Source organism: Scyliorhinus canicula, chromosome 5 (assembly GCF_902713615.1).
Source record: "Scyliorhinus canicula chromosome 5, sScyCan1.1, whole genome shotgun sequence".
NCBI classification, from domain to species: Eukaryota; Metazoa; Chordata; class Chondrichthyes; order Carcharhiniformes; family Scyliorhinidae; genus Scyliorhinus; species Scyliorhinus canicula.
Window position 1 is genome coordinate 64,127,198 of NC_052150.1, and position 22,860 is coordinate 64,150,057.

General features: G+C 48.3%; 1 long non-coding RNA gene across 1 annotated transcript; it reads right to left on the reverse strand.

Moving 5' to 3' along the window:
• Window positions 1-2,635: 2,635 nt before the first annotated feature.
• Window positions 2,636-12,283, reverse strand: LOC119966028. Its single transcript, XR_005460660.1, has 2 exons — window positions 12,094-12,283; window positions 2,636-2,797 (listed from the first exon to the last, which is right to left on the reverse strand). It is a non-coding gene; the product is annotated as an uncharacterized LOC119966028 (long non-coding RNA).
• Between the last annotated feature and the right edge of the window lie 10,577 nt (window positions 12,284-22,860).

Consider the following 22,860-nt stretch of genomic DNA (forward strand, 5'->3'; position numbering starts at 1 on the left):
GAAATCGGAGCACCCGGAGGAAACCCACGCAGACACGGGGAGAAAATGCAGACTCCTCACAGAGCTGTGAAGCAACTGTGCTAACCACTGTGCTACTGTGTTGATAGACCCAGGGCTGAGTTGCAGGTAGAATTTTCAAATTAAAGAACAAGGAAATTAATTTTGCCAAATGTCTCCTACGTTGGTGCGAGGCCATAGGACTGGCTTGTAATATAAAAAATGCAATTGGCCAAACGTGGTTAGATTCAACACTTTATTTGAGACCCGTGACTTTTTTTTTCCCTTGTCAATTTGCTTTTTTGCTCTGAAGCCAGAGGATCTTGGCTCATGAGCAGCGTTATCTCACACTGACCTCTCTACTGCCTACTTCCTCACTGCTTATCTGCCAGATATTCGACAAGCAGAAATGTCTTCTGACTAAATATTAAGGAAGTTTGAAGTCATTGTCTTTGATCCCCACTATAAACTCGGTTCCCAGACTACGATTTCGATCTCTGGCAACCACCCGAAGCTGAGCTAGACCCTTTAGAATCTTGGGTATGTTTGATATAAAGATGAGATTCTGGGCACATATCCATTCCATTATCAAGACGGCCCACTCCCACCTTTGTAACACCCCAGCCTCGGTCTATTTGCTGCTGAAACCCTAATTTATGCTTGTTACCTCTACACTTCGCTTTTGTAATGCTCTCCAGGTCAATCTACCACCTTCTAACCTACATAAACTCATGCTCATCCAATCTTAGCGGAGTCTTGTTCACTCATTCTTCCTTGCGGATCTAAACTAGCTCATGGTCCGACTTCAACTCAATTTTAAAATCTTCTTGCGTGTTTTCTAGTCCCTTCATGGCATCATCCATCCCCATCTCTACACCCACATCCAACCACACAAACCTTTGAGATCGCTGCACAACACTGGTCTTTTACACATCATGAATTTTAATCACTCTACCAAAGGTGACCATGCTTGCAGCTGCCTTGGATAAGTGTCGATATACCTCCTTAAATATCTGCACATATTAAATAGGAGCAGAAGCAAGCCATTAGTCCCCTCAAGCTTGCTCACCATTCAACAAGATCAAGGCTGATCGGTTCGTGTTTCAAGGTCCACGTTCCCATCTTGCCTCGGTAACCTTTGATTCCCTTGCCTAACAAGGATTTATCTACATTTGTCCAATATTCAATGACCTGCCTCTAGGCCTTCTGAGGCAGAGTTTTCCAAAGTCACACAAGCCTCAACAAAAATTATCATCTCTGTCCTAAAAAGGCAACCTCTAATTTTAAAATAATGCCCCCTAGTTCTGGACTCAGCTACAACAGAAAACATCCTTTCCAAGTCCCCTTATCAAGACAATTCAGGATCTACTTGAATCAAGTCACCCCCTCACTCTTCTAAACTCCAGTGGAAAAATAGTTTGTCCAACATTTCCTCATAAGACAAACTGCTCATTCCACTATCAAGCTAGTAAACCTCCTCTGAACCACCTTCAATGCATTTACACCTTCCTTAAATGAGACCAAAGCTGCATACTGTATTTGAGATATGGTCTCACCAATACCCTGTACAACTTAAACAGAACATTCTCACTTTATGTTCAATTCCTCTCATAATAGCATTCCATTTGCTTTCTTAACTACTTTCTGTAGGGGGCTGGTTTAACTCAGTTGGTTGGACAGCTGGTTTGTGATGCAGAGCAAGGTCAACAGTGTGGGTTAAATTCCCGTACCGGCTGAGGTTATACATGAAGGCCCCGCCTTCCCATCCTTGCCTCTCGCCGGAGGCGATGTGACCCTTGGGCTAAATCACCACCAGTCAGGTCCCCCCTTCAAAAGTAGAAAGCAGGTATGGTCGCCTGGGACTACAGCAACTTTTACTTACTTACCTGCATACTAACTTTGTGACTCATGCATTAGAACACCTAGATCCCTTTGCACCTCAGAATTCTGCTCTATTTGTAATACAATTGTTCCTGCCAAAGCAAACTTTGTAACATTATACTCCACCTGCCAGATTTTTGCCCATAAACTAGTATTACTTTTGAGATACCTTGCTTTTTTCCTTTCATGATCCTCTGGACAGCCTACCTCTTTGAATACGCTTTTGGTCATCTCTCTCAATCTCTTTCCATGGCTTGGTATCATTTTGTCTGAGAAGATTCTCGTTACATACCTTGAGATGTTTTACTATATTAAAGGTGCTATATAAAAGTAGTGATTGCTGTGCTTCATTTGTAGCCTTTTAAACTCTCCTTATTTGCAAAGGCCATTAATATGGGTCAGAATCAACTTTCAAACAAAAATACAGAAATGAATTCTCTAAATCCGAAAAACGCACATCTAGTCCTGATCCAACTAATGGTAACATTAATGAGAAACAAAATTCTACCTTGAAATTAATTTCCATATTACAATTTATTATAATTAAAGTTCAAATCGCCAGGTTAGCCCTGTCTCTGTTTGTGCCTGGGATGGGTCTTGCAATACACAAACAAACGTCCCCGCCTACGCACAAAGAAGCAGTCCTTGCAGCGTTTCTTTAGAGAAGACCTTGTTTTCATTCCTGCAATTTCCTGTACACCCGGTAGTGGACTTGATTCAAGAAAAGGCACGGCAGTTGATCTAATCACTTTGAGAGGATCTGGTCCAATTTGGGGCCTCATTGTGACCACGGTACTCAAATGCTTATGTGTCACAGAACAGATCGATGGCCAATAGAAGAGTGAGCACCTGCTCAACTGCCACAGAGACCTGTTGACCTGGAGAAAATTCTTGACAAAAATGGCCATCCTGTTAGCACCTGCAATGGAACGGAACAGACATGTTTTAAGTGAACTGTGGCATAGTGCTAGAAATTAATTTCACTCCACAAAATGCAAGTTCTCTATGAAATTAATTTTAAAAATGAAAAGCTAAAGAATCCAATCAGTCAGCTGTGCCAGAGGTTTTAAGTTTGCCTTCACTGCAATCATGGCATGCACAGCAAGTCATTATTAAGTGCTTTTATTCTTATCATCTTATGTTTACATTAAATATTTGGCCTGTTATTCAACTAATCATTAGAAAGCTGAAGTTTATTTCCCCCCAAACAACTAGCTAACCAGTACAAATCAGATTAATCAATATTTAGATCAGGTTTGATTCCAATTGACAGCATTAAATCATTATTATTTAACAATTGCAGACAGATGAAAGTTCAGCATAGAACCAAGCAGCGCTGACAAGAAAGGTGTCAGCTTTAATGCCCATCTGCTGGGAGATGGGCATTGCTGGCAGCAGCAAAAGAACAAAGTCGAAAAGTACAGCACAGGAACAGGCCCTTCGGCCCTCCAAGCCCATGCAGATCATGCTGCCCGTCTAAACTAAAATCTTCTACACTTTCTGGGTCCATATCCCTCTATTCCCATCCTATTCATGCATTTGTCAAGAGGCCCCTTAAACGTCACTATCGTCCCTGCTTCCACCAACTCCTCCGGCAGCGAGTTCCAGGGACCCACTACCCTGTGTGTAAAAAAAACTTGCCTCGTACATCTCCTCTAAACCTTGCCCCTCACACCTTAAACCTATGCCCCCTAGTAACTGACCCCTCTACCCTGGGAAAAAGCCTCTGACTATCCACTCTGTCTATGCCCCTCAATTTTGTAGACCTCTATCAGGTCGCCCCTCAACCTCCGTCGTTCCAGTGAGAACAGAGTTTATTCAACCGCTCCTCATAGCTAATGCCCTCCATACCAGGCAACATCTTGGTAAATAAAGCAGTGGTCCTAGAATTGACCTCCACATTTTATGAGAGTTGCAGATGAAATAATCACTCGCTAGAAACGTAGAAAATTTACAGCACAGGAGGAAACTTGACCCATCATGTCTGTGACAGCCAAGAAAGAATTAATCAGTCTAATCCAACTTTCCACTTCTTGGTCCATCGCCCAAGAGCTTATAGCATTTCAAGAGCAAAACAAAGTTGTTTTTTAATGCTGGGAGAGATTTTTCCTTCACCACCTTTTTAAGCAGCAATTTCTAGACTGCCCTCTGGGTGAAAGCATTCTCAATGCCCCTCTAATTCTTCTGTTAATTACATAGAATTTACCTTCATTAGGTCAACCAGGTTCTTCTGCACTGTAAATTCTATGATTCTATGGTATGATTCCATTGATTCTATGGTACGATTCCTATCATAAAACGTACAGTGCAGGTGGCCATTCGACTCATAGGGTCTGCACCGACCCACTTATGCCCTCACTTCTACCCTATCCCCCTAACACAATATCTCTTCCTCACCTTTTTTTGGACACCAAGAGCAATTTAGCATGGCCAATCCACCTAACCTGCACGTCTTTGGACTGTGGGAGGAAACCAGAGCACCCAGAGAAAACCCACGCAGACACGGGTAGAACGTGCAGACTCCGTACAGACAGTGACCCAGCAGGGAATCGAACCTGGGACCCTGGCGCTGTGAAGCCACAGTGCTAACCACTATGTTACCGTGCTGCCCAACTCTATGCAGGTCCCTAAAATTTATACACAGCAATTAAAATCTCCTTTGCGCCAAAGAAGCCAATCTAATCTTTCTTAATGACTACAGTTTTCCTCTTTTTCCCCTCTAGCACAATCACAACCTTCTGATATTAGTGGTCAAAATTGTACATTGTACTCCAGCTGTGGCCCAACTAGTATTTTACACAGTTCTAGAATAACATCCCTGCCCTTAGTGTCCTAATAAAGCAAAGTATCCCATGTGCATTGATGACCACCTTACCCAACTGTCCTGCTACCTTCAGATATTTGTGGATAAGGTTCCACTGTTCTTCTACACTAATATCCCACCAGTTATGTATTCCTGTGCCTTGTTCATCCTCGAGAAACGTGTTACCACACAATCTCTCGATTGAATTTCACTTCTCTGCCTCCTAACCAGTCTATTTCTGCAGTCTGTGACGTTCAACCAGTCTATGACATTCTTTCTCTCACACAACCAACTTTTATCATAATTAAGCCTCCATACTTTGTGTAGATCACTCATTATATATAAACATCACAAAAAAAGCAGGGGGGAGAAAGAGGGTGGAGTTCATATAGTTTCATAAACAAACAAAGTCGGAGGACAGAGTGTAAATAAACGGTGAGGCAGGTAATGGCAAAACTACAAGTATATTGATTAAACCAGAAGGAAAATAATAAAATGGGTGAATAAAACATCAGTGCTGAGGGACAGTTTAGGATGTATGATACACAAAAGTTCCATATACAAATGCAAGGGAGTGTATGAATACATTAAATGAGCTGCAGGCACAAATTCAAATGGGAGATTACTGTGACATGGCAGAGGGGTGGTCAGGATTGGGAAATTTATCGCCCCACAATTTGTCCACCATCAAGGTTAGGCATACTGCATTTGAATTAAAGTCGACTCTGCCTCCCTTTTTAAACAACCTCCCAATCTTCCAAAACTATGTCTGTAGTCAGAGAGGATCAGATGGTTACAGGCAAAGCTTCTGTTATTTACGCCCCTGCGTTTCTTAGCAGCCTGGAATACATTTCAAATGAGGTCTGACAATTTATCCACTTTCAAAAAGGCTAAACCCCTTAATATGTTTATCCCACCACACTCGCCTTCAACTATGTTAGAGTTGCACCCTTTTTTTGTGAAGACAGATGGACTCTATTCCTACAGGACATACTTGGAAGCACATACTTGGGAGTGCAACAAATGTTTACCAGGCTGGTCATTAGATGAGAATATTCTCCTATGGAGTTTGAATTAAAATAGACCAAATTGAAAGATACATAATTCTTAAGGACTTGACAAGGTAGATGCTGGGAAATTGTTTGGCCTGGCTGGGGATTTTGGAATATGTAAGTCTCAGAAAAACGAGTAGGCCATTGAGGCTTTCCCAATTTCAACTCTATACCTTTGATATTGCTCTAGCCTTTCTGCAATATTGAGCCTGTATGTCTGACATAAGGTTCCCTTTTTGGTTTATCCTTTTCTTCATATCTACAACATCCAGAAGGACCTAGATGATGGCTAGTCTATGTTCAAAAGTCCCCACGTCCGTGAGCAGCTGTCCATGCAGTGAATGCAGTGCACTATTCCTCCACCATTAGTCAGTAATGGTGGCAAACCACGCCATTAATGGTCCTGCGTCAATTTTTTCTAGCATGTTTATTGGTAAGCAAATTAACTCCCTTACTCGAGTTTTAAAGCCAAGTCTATCAGCAAGATCAGCATACTGTCTGTGGGTGAGCTGGGCAACTCAGACTGCAACTGTCCAGTTCCATCATTAACTAACGTGCGCACTTGGAGCTGCTGTGTGATTTACACCATATCAGCAGTAAGCACGTTTAGACACCATTATTTTCAATGCAAAATCCAGACACCATCTGATTATTTTTTTAAATATGAATTCAAATCTGAAAACATTGAGGTCAGCTCAAAGGAACAATAGAAATCAACTTATAGTCAAAGCACATTTCAGGCAATAATCTGAATTTCAACCACCATCCACCCCCTTCCCAAATCAATCCAAAAATCAGAGAATTGTCACCACTAAGACTTGCAATAAGTACAAAACAGTTCATTAACCAACTTAAATATATGGAGCTGTCCTTTTTTTAAAGTGAAAGATCAATAAAATAGAATTAAATGTTTGAAGGAAGTCTGCACTTGGAGCTACCTTGTCTACTCTTTTCACATCATTAAGTGCGATAGATTTAACAGGTCACAAGATCAAAATCAACTGTCACCCGAGCTGGATGGTAATGGGAACAACCCTCAAAGACTTCAAGCAATTACTTTCCAAATACCAAACAAATAAAAACACAAATACTGGATATATGCCATCCGAGGACAGCCAAGAAAGCAGTTTTTAAACTTGTTCATATTTTAAGTAGGGTCTAAAATATAAATCAAACACTGAAGGTATGTATGGTGGTGCAGTGGCTGTGCTACTGGACTAAAGAATATTCCAGAGGAAAAGTTCCCACTATGGAAATTTGAATTCTGTTTGAAAATTTGGATTTTGCCCCCTACATCCAACCCCAGTCGCACACTAACACACTTTATTCTGATGTGCCCTAACAAGCAATTCAGTGAAATTACGGTAGTGGCCCACAACCACCTTCTCAGGACTACTAGGCACAGGTATACATATTAACTCTCCCAGTAATAGATATTACTTTTTTGAAATCCTTTTTTTTTTTTAAATAATTTTTATTGAAATTTTTCGATACAAACATTTACCCCTATTACATTTTAAATTATAACACCACAAGTCCCCCCTGGAAAAACCTCCCCACGCCCTCCCCCGCGCGCCCCCCCCCCACCCTCCCTCCCCCCCCCCCCCCCCCCCCTCCGCGCTATCAGTCTAGCAACCAAACCGTTTTTCCCTTTCTGCCGATGGCCTCGGGCAGTCCTTGCCCGCGACCCCCCGCTGACGTGCTCCCTTCGTTGCTATCCCCCCCCCCCCCTCCCTTCCCCCCCCCCCCCCCCCCCTTTTCTCCCCGGGTTGCTGCTGTTTCGGCCTCCGGTTCCTATCTCTGATCCAGAAAGTCAAGGAAGGGCTGCCACCGCCGGAAGAACCCCTGTACCGACCCTCTCAGGGCGAATTTGATTCTTTCCAATTGGATGAAGCTTGCCATGTCGTTTAACCAGGTGTTAACGCTTGGTGGCCTTGTGTCCCTCCACTGAATCAAGATCCTTCTCCGAGCTACCAAGGACGCAAAGGCCAATATTCCGGCCTCCCTTGCCTCCTGTACTCCTGGCTCCACCCCAACCCCAAAAATCGCTAGCCCCCACCCTGGTTTGACCCTGGTTCCCACCACTCTCGATACCGTCCCCGCCACCCCCTCCCAGAACTCTTCCAGTGCCGGATACATCCAGAACATATGTACATGGTTCGCAGGGCTTCCCGAACACCTAACACACCTGTCCTCCCCCCCGAAGAACCGACTCATCCTAGTCCCCGTCATATGGGCTCTGTGCAGCACCTTAAATTGGATGAGGCCCAACCTTGCGCACGACAACGACGAATTGACCCTCTCTAGGGCATCCGCCCATGTCCCATCTTCTATCTGCTCTCCCAGCTCCGCTTCCCACTTGTCTTTCAGCTCCTCTATCAGTACCTCCTCCACCTCCTGCATTATTTTGTAGATGTCCGAGACCTTCCCTTCTCCGACCCAGGCCCCTGACAGCACCCTATCACTCGCCCCTCCATCGGGAAGCAAGGGGAATCCTTCCACCTGTCGTCTGGCAAATGCCTTCACCTGCAGGTATCTAAACGTGTTCCCCGGGGGAGCTCAAATTTCTCCTCCAGCTCTCCCAGGCTCGCAAACCTCCCCTCTATGAACATGTCCCTCAGTTGCCTGATGCCCGCCCTGTGCCAGCTCTGGAATCCCCCGCCAGTGTTCCTCGGAACAAATCTGTGGTTCCCTCTCAGTGGCGCCGCCATCAGACCCCCCACTTCCCCCCTGTGTCGCCTCCACTGCCCCCAGATTTTAAGGGTGGCCGCCACTACCGGACTCGTGGTATACCTTGTGGGGGGGAGCGGCCATGGTGCCGTTACTAGCGCCCCCAGGCTTGTATTGCCGCAGGACGCCCTCTCCATACGTTTCCAAGCTGCCCCCTCCCCCTCCATCACCCACTTGCGCACCATCGATGCGTTCGCCGCCCAGTAGTATCCGGAAAGATTGGGTAGCGCTAATCCTCCACTGTCCCTACTCCGTTCCAAGAAAATCCTTCTCACTCTAGGGGTGCCATGCGCCCACACATAGCCCATAATGCTGCTAGTTACCTTCTTGAAGAAGGCCCTGGGGAGGAAGATGGGCAAGCACTGGAACAGAAACAAGAACCTCGGGAGGACCGTCATCTTGACTGACTGCACCCTCCCTGCTAGCGACAGCGGTACCATGTCCCACCTCTTGAACTCCTCCTCCATCTGCTCCACCAGCCTTGAAAAGTTCAGCTTGTGGAGGGTCCCCCAGTTCCTTGCCACCTGCACCCCCAAGTACCTGAAGCTCTTTACTGCTCTCCTAAAGGGGAGCCGCCCAATTCCCTCCCCCTGATCTCCCGGGTGTATCACAAAGACCTCACTTTTACCCACATTTAATTTATATCCCGAAAAGTCCCCAAACTCCGCTAGTATTTCCATTACCTCCGGCATTCCCCCTTCCGGATCCGCCACATACAACAACAAATCATCCGCATAGAGTGATACACGATGCTCCTCCCCTCCCCTTGTCAGTCCTCTCCAACCCCCTGAACCCCTCAGTGCCATCGCCAACGGTTCGATCGCTAATGCAAATAGTAAGGGGGATAGGGGGCATCCCTGCCTGGTACCTCGATGGAGCCCAAAATACTCCGACCTCCTCTCGGGGCCGAATACAGCAGCTTCACCCACTTGATAAATCCCTCCCCAAACCCAAACCGTTCCAGCGTCTCCCACAGGTATTCCCACTCCACCCTATCGAATGCCTTCTCCGCATCCAGTGCTACCACTATCTCAGCCTCCCCCTCCACTGCTGGCATCATAATTACATTCAACAGCCTCCGGACATTTGTATTAAGTTGTCGTCCCTTTACGAAACCCGTCTGGTCCTCATGGATTACCCCTGGCACACAATCCTCTATTCTGGTTGCCAGGACCTTTGCCAACAGTTTGGCATCTACATTCAAGAGGGAGATAGGCCTATAGGACCCGCACTGTACAGGGTCTTTGTCCCGCTTCAGGATCAAGGAGATCAGGGCCTGTGACATTGTCGGGGACAGAGCCCCCCCCTCTCGCGCCTCATTGAAGGCTCGCACCAGCACTGGACCCACCAAGTCTACATACTTCTTATAAAATTCCACCGGGAACCCATCCGGCCCCGGCGCCTTCCCCGCCTGCATCTGGCCTATCCCTTTAACTAGTTCCTGCAGCTCTATCGGCGCCCCCAGCCCCTCCACCCGTTCCTCCTGGACCTTTGGGAACCTCAATCTATCGAGGAAGTTCTCCATTCCCCCCCTCCTCCTGGGCGGCTCAGACCGGTACAATTCCCTGTAGAAATCCCTGAAGACCCCGTTCACCTCTTGCCCCTTCTGCACTACGTTCCCTCCCTTCTCTCTCACTCCCCCAATCTCTCTGGCTGCATCTCGCTTGCGCAGCTGGTGTGCTAGCATCCTGCTCGCCTTTTCCCCGTACTCATAGACCGCACCCTGTGCCCTTCTCCATTGCGTCTCCGCCTTCCTAGTGGTCAGTAGGTCAAACTGGGCCTGTAAACTGCGCCGCTCCCTCAACAGCCCCTCCTCTGGTGTCTCCGCATATCTCCTGTCCACTTCTATAAGTTCCCCCACCAGTCTCTCCCTCTCCTTCCTTTCTCTGTTTGCCCTTATGGAGATCAGCTCTCCTCTGATCACTGCTTTCAGGGCCTCCCATACTACCCCCACCTTCACCTCGCCCGTGTCGTTCGTGCCCAGATATCTCTCAATGCCCTTCCGGACCCTTCCGCACACCTCATCGTCCGCCAGCAGCCCCACATCCAGGCGCCACAGCGGGCGCTGGTCCCGTGCTTCCCCCAGTTCTACCTCTACCCAGTGTGGTGCATGGTCCGAAATCGCAATGGCCGAGTACTCCGTGTCCTGCACTCTCGAAATCAGCCCCCTGCTCAGTACAAAAAAGTCTATTCTGGAGTACACCCTGTGGACGTGGGAGAAAAAAGAATACTCCCTCGCCCTTGGCCTGCCAAATCTCCAAGGGTCTACCCCCCCCATCTGCTCCATGAACCCCCTTAGCACCTCCGCCGCTGCCGGCCTCCTATTCGTCCTGGAACTCGATCTGTCCAGCCCAGGGTCGAGCACTGTGTTGAAGTCCCCCCCCATGATCAGGCCTCCTGCCTCCAGACCCGGAATGAGGCCCAACAGGCGCCTCATAAAACCCGCGTCATCCCAATTCGGGGCATATACATTTACCAGCACCACATTCTCTCCCTGCAGCCTACCCTTCACCATCACGTACCTACCCTCCTTATCTGCTACCACCTGCGCCGCCACGAACGACACCCTCTTTCCCACCAAAATCGCCACCCCCCGGTTCTTTGCGTCCAAGCCTGAGTGGAACACCTGTCCCACCCACCCCCTTCTCAGGCACACCTGGTCTACTACTCTCAAGTGAGTCTCCTGCAACATTGCCACATCCGCCTGCAGTCCCTTTAGGTGTGAAAAAACCCTTGATCTCTTGACCGGTCCGTTCAGCCCCCTCACATTCCAAGTAATCAACCGGGTCACGGAGCGACCCGTCCCTTTCCCCTGTCTATTAGCCATGTTCTGTCCCCTGTTCGCCCCGGGTCGACCCTCCCCTTCTGACCCGTTCCCCATGGCGATGGCCCCCCCCCCCTCTCTCCTCCCGTTCTTCCCTTCCCGTCCTCAGCCTTTCCAGCAGCAACCCGGTATCCCCCCCTAACCCCCCTCCCCCCCCCCCCCCCCGGCTAGGACCCCTCCTAGCCACAGTGTATCCACCATCGTACTCCCGAGAGTCAGCTGGTTTTCGCTGACCCGGCTGCCCCTGCCACACTCCGACTCCTCCCGATGTGGGGGGGGGGGGGGGGGGCCCTTGCCATCCCTCTCTGACTCCGCTTCAGCGCGGGAAAAGCCGCCATTGCTGGCCACACCCCACTCTTCTCTCCTCCCCCTTCCTCCGTCCCGCGCGCGGGAAACAGGGGAGAGCCCGCGCTTTCGCCCGGCCACACCCTACCCCACCATCTTCAATTCCACCCCCGTCCCCATCCACACCGATACCAAAGCCCCCTTAAAACGAGAGGAAGAAAAAAGAGAAAAAGAAAACTTTTTTGAAATCCTGACTAACACACTCAGGCAGTTTTGAAGGGTTAGTTAGCACATTGTTAGCTGAATAGTTCAATATCCCGTTGCAAAACAGATTAACTGGAATCCTACTGTCTACAAAATGCCTGCGTCAGTCTACATAACAATTACAATATTCAGAGTAATTAGGTTAAGGTAAAGAACTCCGAGATGTTGCCTCTTTCTCTGAAATAAGTTCAGGGTTGGGATTTCACAACAAGCGTTTGTTCCAGTCAAAACACTAAGTTTCTCTCTCACGTGCTTACTTTCAAGTGTTCAAAGTCCAGACTTTCTCCTGTCCTGAAATGCTAAATAGAGGTCAGCTTGAGGCTTCGGTACCTTTTGTTTCACTGATTAGCAGTGGTGGAGCTGGACACAAACCGGCCTCCTGCCTAACCCTCTGGGCCGTCCCGCCGTGACGTCACCGTAACCCGGAAACTAAACCAAAGTCTCCCGTCTCTCCCCGCCCCGTCCTTGCGCGCATGAGCGCTCCTTCCCTGAGGGAATGCTGGGAGAATGTCAAACACTTGTCACGTGAGACTGAGGACTCAGTCTGGCTGGATTCCGCAGGGTCTTCCACTCCGTTCTTTCCTTTAGGGTCAAAGAGACCATTAAGGACAAACGTTTAGACTTTCCTTCGCCATAACACACAAATTCTTAATAATGATTAGAAGTCTGACACCACCAGGTTTAAGTCCAACAGGTTTATTTCAAATCACTAGCTTGGGGAGCACAGCTCCTTCCCCAGCTGAATGGGAAGGAGCTGTGCTCCGAAAGCTAGTGATTCAAAACAAGCCTGTTGGACCTAAACCTGGTGTTGTAAGACTTCTTACTGTGCTCACCCCAGTTCAACGCCGGCATCTTCATATCTTATAAATGGTGACATTGAAATTCTGTTTAGAATAATTATAACCTGGCGTTTAACGCACAGTTTTAGACCAAAGAACAAAGAAAAATTACAGCACAGGAACGGGTCCTTCGGCCCTCCAAGCCTGCGCCGATCCAGATCCTCTATCTAAAACTGTCGCCTATTTTCTAAGGATCTGTATCCCTCTGCTCCCTGCCCATTCATGTATCTAGATACATCTTAAATGACGCTATCGTGCCCTCCTCTACCACCTTCGCTGGCAATGCGTTCCAGGCACCCACCACCCTCTGCATAAAGAACTTTCCACGTATATCTCCCTTAAATTTTTCCCCTCTCACCTTGAACTTGTGACCCCTAGTAATTGAGTCTCCCACTCTGGGAAAAAGCTTCTTGCTATCCACCCTGTCTATACCTCTCATGATTTTGTAGACCTCAATGAGGTCCCACCTCAACCTCCGTCTTTCTAATGAAAATAATCCTAATCTACTCAACATCTCTTCATAGCTAGCGCCCTCCATACCAGGCAACATCCTGGTGAACCTCCTCTGCACCTTCTCCAAAGCATCCACATCCTTTTGGTAATGTGGCGACCAGAACTGTACGCAGTACTCCAAATGTGGCTGAACCAAAGTCCTACACAACTGTAACATGACCTGCCAACTCTTGTACTCAATATCCCTTCCGATGAAGGAAAGCATGCTGTATGCCCTCTTGACCACTCTATCGACCTGCGCAGCCACCTTCAGGGTACAATGGACCTGAACATCCAGACCTCTCTGTTCATCAATTTTCCCCAGGGCTTTTCCATTTACCGTAAAGGTTCAATCCCGGCTCTGGGTCACTGTCCGTGTGGAGTTTGCACATTCTCCCCGTGTTTGCGTGGGTTTCTCCCCCACAACCCAAAGATATAGATATAGAACAGTACAGCACAGAACAGGCCCTTCGGCCCTCGATGTTGTGCCGAGCAATGATCACCCTACTTAAACCCACGTAACCCGTATACCCGTAACCCAACAATCCCCCCCATTAACCTTACACTACGGGCAATTTAGCATGGCCAATCCACCTAACCCGCACATCTTTGGACTGTGGGAGGAAACCGGAGCACCCGGAGGAAACCCACGCACACACGGGGAGGACGTGCAGACTCCACACAGACAGTGACCCAGCCGGGAATCGAACCTGGGACCCTGGAGCTGTGAAGCATTGATGCTAACCACCATGCTACCGTGAGGCCCGTGTTGTGCAGGGTAGGTGGATTGGCCATGCTAAATTGCCCCTTAATTGGAAAAAATTATTGGGTACTCTAAATTTATAAAGAAACTTTTTTTAAATTAATTAATTTACCATATAGTTCGCTCTTGATTTGGATTTTCCAAAATGCATCCCCTCGCATTTGTCCGGATTGAACTCCATCTGCCATTTCTCCGCCCAATTCTCCAATCTATTTATATTCTGCTGTATTCTCTGACAGTCCCTTTCATAGATACATAGAATACATAGAACAGTACAGCACAGAACAGGCCCTTCGGCCCTCGATGTTGTGCCGAGCAATGATCACCCTACTTAAACCCATGTAACCCGTATACCCGTAACCCAACAATCCCCCCATTAACCTTACACTACGGGCAATTTAGCATGGCCAATCCACCTAACCCGCACATCTTTGGACTGTGGGAGGAAACCGGAGCACCCGGGGGAAACCCACGCACACACGGGGAGGACGTGCAGACTCCACACAGACAGTGACCCAGCCGGGAATCGAACCTGGGACCCTGGAGCTGTGAAGCATTGATGCTAACCACCATGCTACCGTGAGGCCCCTTTCACTGTCTGCTACTCCACTAATTTTAGTGTCATCTGCAAACTTGCTAATCAGACCACCTCTACCTTCCTCCAGATCATTTATGTATACAAACAACAGTGGTCCCGGTGCGGATCCCTGTGGAACACCACTGGTCACAGTTCTCCATTTTGAGAAACTCTCTTCCACTACTACTCTCTGTGTCCTGTTGCCCAGCCAGTTCTTTATCCATCTAGCTAGTACACCCTGGACCCCATGAGACTTCACTTTCTCCATCAGCCTAATATGGGGAACCTTATCAAACACCTTACTGAAGTGCATGTATATGACATCTACAGCCCTTCCCTCATCAATCAACTTTGTCACTTCCTCAAAGAATTCTATTAAGTTGGTAAGACATGACCTTCCCTGTACAAACCCATGTTGCCTATCACAGATAAGCCTATTTTCTTCCAAATGGGAATAGATTCTATCCCTCAGTATCTTCTCCAGCAGCTTCCCTACCACTGACGCAGGCTCAACGGTCTATAATTACCTGAATTATCCCTGCTATTCTTCTTAAAGAAGGGGACAACATTAGTTTTACTTGGAGAGCTGAGGATAACAAATGAAATCGCAACATTAAGATTTGCTGATTAGGAGCACTAATTACTCATTTTCATTTAAAATGTTTTGGCCCATATCTCCCTAAAAATAAACATAACTTTACTTCTGTGAACAACCTTACAATCTATGTGCCACGTCTTCTAGTTCCCTTCAGTTAGAGATACTCACTTTAGACACAAATTGCTGGAGCTTCATTTGGCCACATGCCTGGTTGACTGATACATTCTTACTCGGCACATTATTTCAGTGTGACAATGAATGTGGAACCTGGGATATGCACATAACAATTACTTGCTCGCCCAGCAGGCAGTTAGAAAGACAAACAGTATGTTTGTGGGCAGCACGGTAGCATTGTGGATAGCACAATAGCTTCACAGCTCCAGGGTCCCAGGTTCGATTCCGGCTTGGGTCACTGTCTGTGCGGAGTCTGCACATCCTCCCCGTGTGTGCGTGGGTTTCCTCCGGGTGCTCCGGTTTCCTCCCATAGCCCAAAGATGTGCAAGTTAGGTGGATTGGACATGATAAATTGCCCTTTGTGTCCAAAATTGCCTTTAGTGTTGGGTGGGGTTACTGGGTTATGGGGATAGGGTGGAGGTGTTAACCTTGGGTAGGATGCTCTTTCCAAGAGCCGGTGCAGACTCGATGGGCCAAATGGCCTCCTTCTGCACTGTAAATTCTATGATCTATGTTGACCTTCATTTCAAGGGGGCTTGAGTACAGGAGCAAGGATATCTGACTGCAGCTGTACAGGGCCATGGAGAGACCACACCTGGGATATTGCGTGCAGTTTTGGTCTCCATATCTCAAAGAAAGGGCAGGGAGGGAGTGCTGTGAAGGTTCACCAGACTGATTCCTGGATCCCTATGAGGTGAGATTGGGTCAACTAGGCTTGTATTCACTGGAATTTAGAAGAATGAGGGGATCTAATTGTAATGTATAAAATTTTGACAGGGCTTGTCAGACTGGATGCTGGGATATTCCTGGGGGCGGGGGGTTAGTTCTAGAACAAGGGATCACAGTCTCAAGATATGGGTAGGACAATGAGTACTGAGATGAGGAGAAGTTTCTTCACTCAGTGGTGAACCTCTAGAATTCTCTACCACAGAAGGCTGTGGAGAGCAAATCACTGAATATATTTAAGAAGGGTATAGATTTTTAGACTCTAAATATGTCAAGGGTATTGGGAGAGCACTAGAGTATGACATTGAGGTGGACGATCAGCCATGATCATGTTGAATGCCGGAGGAGGTTAGAAGGAAGGAATGGCCACCTCCTATTCCTATTTGGTGGACGTGATTCCCCGACCCCCACGCCGGGTGGGAGAATCGCGGGAGTGCCGGGCGAATCACGCATCGCCGCCCTGGCACCCCCACGCGATTCTCCCACCTCCCCTCAAAATGGCGTGTCGCGTTTTGCGACAGGCCGCTCGGAGAATTGCCACTCCGGTCAAGCGGCGATTCTCTGGCCCGAATGGGCCGAGCGGTCTGCCGAATCTGACCGGTTCACGCCGCTGCCAACCACACCTGGTCGCTGCCGGCGTGAACATCGCGCAACCGCTGCGTATGGTGCCTGTGGGGGGCGGAGGGAGGATCAAGCACCAGGGGGGTGTTCAGGAGGGGTCTGGCCCGCGATCGGTGCCCACCGATCGTCGGGCCGGCGTCTCTGAAAGACACACTCTTTTCCCTCCGCCGCCCCGCAAGATCAATCCGCCATGTCTTGCGGGGCAGCGGAGGGGAAGACGGCAACCATGCATGCGCATGTTGGCGCCGGCCAACCTGCGCATGCGCGGGTGACGTTATTTAGGCGCCGCCGGCCACGTCATTCAGGCCGCGCCGCTTTGACACAAGTGTCAAGGCCCGGCGCGCGAGATTGACGCGCCGCCGCTCCTAGCCCCCCGGGGGGGGAAGAGAATAGGGGGCGAGGAGCAGCCTCCGATGCCGGAGTGAAACACTCCGGGTTTCACTCCGGCGTCGGCACTTTGTCTCCATTTGGGAGAATTTTGCCCGATATATTTCTGATATGTCAGCACATTCCTTTTATTTTTTTTAATTTAGAGTACCCAATTCATTTTTTCTAATTAAGTGCAATTTAGTCTGCCCAATCCTCTGATCCTGCACATCTTTTGGGTTGTGGGGGCAAAACCCACGCAAACACAGGGAGAACATAGAACATACAGTGCAGAAGTAGGCCATTCGGCCCATCGATCTGCACCGACCCACTTTCGCCCTCACTTCCACCGTATCCCCGTAACCCAATAACCCCTCCGAAACTTTTTGGTAACTAAGGGCAATTTGTGATGGCCAATCCACCTAACCTGCGTGTCTTTGGACTGTGGGAGGAAACCAGAGCACCCGGAGGAAACCCACGCAGACATGGGGAGAACGTGCAGACTCCGCACAGACAGTGACCCAGCAGGGAATTGAACCAGGGACCCTGGCGCTGTGAAGCCACAGTGCTATCTACTTGTGCTACCGTGCAAACTCCACACGGACAGTGACCCAGAGCCGGGATCGAACCTGGGACCTCGGTGCCGTGAGGCAGCAATGCTAACCATTGTGCCACCGTGCTAAGCACATTCCTTTTAGATTGAAGGGAAAGGCTGGTATATGTAGGAAACTTTGGATGACTCGGGATATTGAGACCCTGGTCAAAAAGAAGAAGGAGGCATATGACGAGAATAGGCAGCTGCGATCAAGTGGATCCGTTTAAGAGTATAGAGGTTGTTGGAGTAGAGTTAAGAGAGAAATCAGGGGGGCAAAAAGGGGACGTGAGATAGTATCAGAGCCTAAGCCAGATGGCTCTGCTGCAGATTAAAAGAAAATAAATGCCATCAATAAAACAGATTCCTAGCTACTTCCAAGATTGGAAGACTGCATTGATAGAATAGGTACTGCCTCCTTCCTGTTAAATATTGATCGGTTGAAAGGTTATTGGCAGGTCCCGTTAACACGCAGGCGAGGGAGATATCTGCTTCGGTAACGCCCCGAGAGTTGTTTCAATGCAAGGTAATGCCATTTTGACTCAAAAATGCATCAGCAACATTCCAACAGCTGTAGCCATCTAAGATGGCCACTAACGAACACAAAATGGAAGACTGCAAAGAGTGCAGGGAAAATGGACATGTTAAAGAGCAAACAGCAAGCTGTTTTAAACAGAGCGATTATGCATTGAGACACTTGCAGAAACCGGTTTCCCGACAGCTGCAGAGATCAGGCAGCATTGTAAATGGAAAGCCGTTAGCATATTAATGAGGTGATACCGGGCCAGTCCCAGGTACAATGGACACAAATTAAGTATCAATCGATACATTCTATAGCAGACCAGACACGGAGCCAGAGAAGCCCAGGACAATAAGTCCTAAGAACTGCCCCAGCGATCAAGGAACGGCCCTAGGATTGGGGGGTTCAAACCATATCGATTGGGAAGAGGCCCAATCGATCCCCAGCAGGTGAGGAAGCCCGCCCCAAGGGGCACGGACCCCTGGGACCTATAAAAGAGAGGTCCCACGCATGGTTCAGTCTTCTGATTCTTTCTCCTGATTCCGGCTTCTGAATCCAGCCTCGAGACCCCTGTCTTCTCCATCAGCCGATTGAACTGAAGCCGCCAATAAGTAAGTGCCTAACGACGATCGCTACCTGACCCCGGCATTACTTATACCCTTGCCGACCGATAGTGACCCGAAGTCTGCAGCCCAGAACGGAAGGAAGGCCTTGTTCCCTGACCTCGCAGTTCCTTCTTAGATAAGTATTAGTCGTTTAGTGGTAGAAGGGCAGCACGGTAGCATGGTGGTTAGCATAAATGCTTCACAGCTCCAGGGTCCCAGGTTCGATTCCCGGCTGGGTCACTGTCTGTGCGGAGTCTGCACGTCCTCCCCGTGTGTGCGTGGGTTTCCTCCGGGTGTTCCGGTTTCCTCCCACAGTCCAAAGATGTGTGGGTTAGGTGGATTGGCCATGCTAAATTGCCCATAGTGTCCTAAAAAGTAAGGTTAAGGGGGGGGTTGTCGGGTTATGGGTATAGGGTGGATACGTGGGGGTTTGAGTAGGGTGATCATTGCTCGGCACAACATCGAGGGCCGAAGGGCCTGTTCTGTGCTGTATTGTTCTATGTTCAAAGTAAGTTAGTCTTTAGCGTGTGCATGAGTGTTATTATAGTTGTGTTATAATAAACTCTAATTGTTTTGGACTTACTAATTGGTGTACAACTTTATTGCCTTGAACTTCACCTTGAACTTGTGACGGTGTCTATACGGCACCTGGCGACTCCAGAGCATAGAATTTGAAACAGAGCCAAAGGGAGTGTTAAGCACACTCGCCCAAAATGAGCAACACAGCCTGGGCGGGATTCTCTGATCCTGAGGCTAAGTGCTGACGTCGTCAGAAACACCGTCACGTTTCTCGACAGCGTCAACATGGCCCCAGGATCAGCAATTCTGGCACCTACAGGGGGCCAGCATGGTGATGGAGCAGTTCATGCCGCTCCAGCTGCTGATCCGGCCGTGGAATGGGCGCCCGAGTGGTGCACGCATGCGCAGTGGGTCCGACGCGAACCCGCGCATGCGCAGTCCCACTGGTGCGATTTCCGTGCATGCGCAGTGTTTCCCTTGTCCACGCCGGCCCTGACACAAATGCGCAGGAGTACAAGTGCCGGCGCGGAGGAAAGGAGGCAGGAAGAAAGAGAGGCCGGCCCGCCGATTGGTGGGCCCCGATCACGGGCCAGGCCACATCGAAGGCCCCCCCAACTGGGGTCGGACCCCCCCTTCGCCCCCCCCCCCCCCCACCCTCCCCCCACAGGCTGCCACCCGACTCTTCAACGCTGATTTCCTGCCGGCTGAGAGCAGGTATGGATGGCGCCGGTCGGACACTACGTTTCCACGATGGCCGCCTGACCCATTACGGGCTGGGAATCAGTGGGCCGGCCACGTAGAGCGGCCCGCGACAGGCACTGCGCCAACCACGCTCTGCGGAGAATTGCGTGCCGGCGTCGGGGCGGCGTGGCGCGATTTGCGCCGTTCGCGAGGATTCTCCGGCCCGGCCCCGGTCTGAGAGAATCCCGTCCCCTGTGTCCCAAATAGTGCCTGGAGTTTCTAACTGTCTGGTCTACGTGGGTGATGTGATAGTGTATAGTAACACACGGAAAGAACATATAGAGCAATTTAAGGAGCCATTCAAATAACTGGAGTTGGCCAGGCTAGTAAATAATTTGGCCAAAATTGAGTTTGCTTAGGCAGGAGGCACCTATTTAGGCGGGACAGGGGAAAGTGGTGCCCAAAACGGACAAAGTATGGACATTGTTGGACTTTTTCACTCCCAAAACCAAACAGGAAATTATGAGCTTTATGGGTATGTGCAGCTCTATAGAAAATTCTACCCACTCTTTAGAACTATAGCAGTACCTGTAACCAATGTGCTAGGGAAGCAAACAAAAATGGTGTGGTCCGCAAACTATCAAAAGGCGTTTGAGAAGTGGAGGACCATCTGAATAAGAGAACCGGTGCTGGCCAGACCTGATTTTTCCAGACCATTTAAAATGACCACAGATGCAAATGACCTGGGGTAGGGGCAGTGATACTACAAGACGGTGATGCAGGAATAGAGAAGCCAGTGGCGTAGTTTTCTTAAAAACTAAATTTGTGCAGGAGCAAGTATTCCACCATTGAAAGGAAAGCCTTTGCCTTGCTGCTAACCATGCAGCATTTTGAAGTATATATCCGACTTAACAACAAATAAAGCCAGGTTTACTCAGACCATTATCCACTTGCATTTCTAGACAAATTTAAAACCTGGAAAACAAGGCTATTCCGTTGGAGTTCATTATTACAACAGTTCAATGTTAAAATTATACAAATGCCCAGAAAGGATGATGTGATTACGGATGCTTTGTTGTGCATTTTAGGTTCTGACTAGTTACCAATGTAGAGACTGGGAAGGGAACTTGTATCCTGGGGATGGATATGTGTTTGTAATTTATGTCTTTATAATAGGGGGGCATGGTGGCATAGTGGTTAAACACAGTTGCTTCACAGCTCCATGGTCCCAGGTTCGATTCCTGGCTTGGGTTACTGTCTGTGTGGAGTTTGCACTTTCTCCCCATGTCTGCCTGGGTTTCCTCCGGGTGCTCAGGTTTCCTCCCACAGACCAAAGATGTGCAGATTAGGTGGATTGGCCATGCTAAATTGCCCTTAGTGTCCAAAAAGTTTTGGTGGGGTTATTGGTTTACAGGCATAGGGTAGAGGTGTTGGCTTAGGTAGAATGCCCTTTCCAAGGGCTGGTGCAGACTCAATGGGCTGAATAGCCTCGTTCTGCACTGTACATTCTATGATTCTATGATACCTCATATTGAAGTGCCCATGCCCTGAAGTTTCACTCTTTTGGGGGGGGAGGTATGTAAGGGTCCTTCCTATTTATTCCCTTATTTACTCTTTCTTTTATTTTGCTGTTACATTTTTGATCCATGGATATTTAATGGACTTTAAGGCAAAGCTGCCTGCTAGAAGCCTGTTCCTTTAATTAAAACAGCAGGATTTAGACTGCTGTGCTGTTTTAGACTGGTGATCGGAGATTGTCTAGCCTCAGTGATGACTTGGTTTCATTGATGTGGCTGGTAGCCAATTAATTGGCCCAAAAGGCTGCGCTCTGCCTGGTAACATGTAGTGGTTGAATCTGATCCCACTGGAATGTTTCAGAGCTTCAAGGGTTTAGGTTTTGGTTTCACGTTTGATTCTGCAGCTTGGAAGGACGTTTCTAATTCATTCTCTGTCAAAAGATCCAGCTAGACTCTCTCCATAAGGCCACTGTGAGGGCCAATTCTCTCTCCAGTAAGTCTGGGTGCCATTCTCTCAAGACTGCAAAGGCTTGAAGTCAAACCGCGAGCTGGAAGCAAGGATTGATGCGGGGTAAAGTGTCTCAAGAAAGAAATAGGCCTGACAGTGAGCCATCTAGTTGAAGCCCCAGTTTGATAAGAACTAAAGTGACTCTCCAGAAGGCCTGCTGCCTGTAAGCACTGTGCTGAGTGACTCTGCAAAGATAATCATCACCACATGTAAACCAGAGGCTTTGATCAATCAGTGTGTTGTGAGGAAAGCCTTCTACAGAACCATGAGAAGCAAAAATTTTTATTTTCCTGCATCCTTATTATATTCACCCTTCCTGCCTCTCTGTGTTTGTCTGTCTTTTGTGCGTGGGTAGAGGGTGGGACAGTTAAAGGGGGTAGTAGGTTAGCTTGCTTGATATCCAGTTGTGATTACTGCATATTTAATCATTATTCTGGTTATAAACAGTAATTGTGTTTACATTTACAAACCTGGTGACTGCAATTATTGGGCAGCCAAGAGCCAAAGACTTTAGGAATTTTTATAAGAATTATTGGTTAATTGACTTATGTTGTGACTCCAAGGCACGTGAGGCTGGAATTGACCCTGCACTTGCCCACAGTGGAGTAACAAAATTAAGTGAACAATTTAAAAGTCTTCATTTCGCAAAATATTATTCACAGTATCACTTCGGTGCGGTACGTCCTTTTGTGGACTTGGCAAATACATGGGAACTCCACCACCTGGACATTCCCCTCCAAGTCACTCGCCACCTGACTTGGAAATATATCGCCGTTCCTTCATTATCCCTGGGTCAAAATCTGGGAACTCCCTCCCTAATAGCACAGTGGGTATATCTACACCACATGAACTGCAATGGTTCAACAAAGCAGCTCACCACCAACTTCTCAAGGAAAATTAAGGATGGGTAGTGAAATACTGGCCTC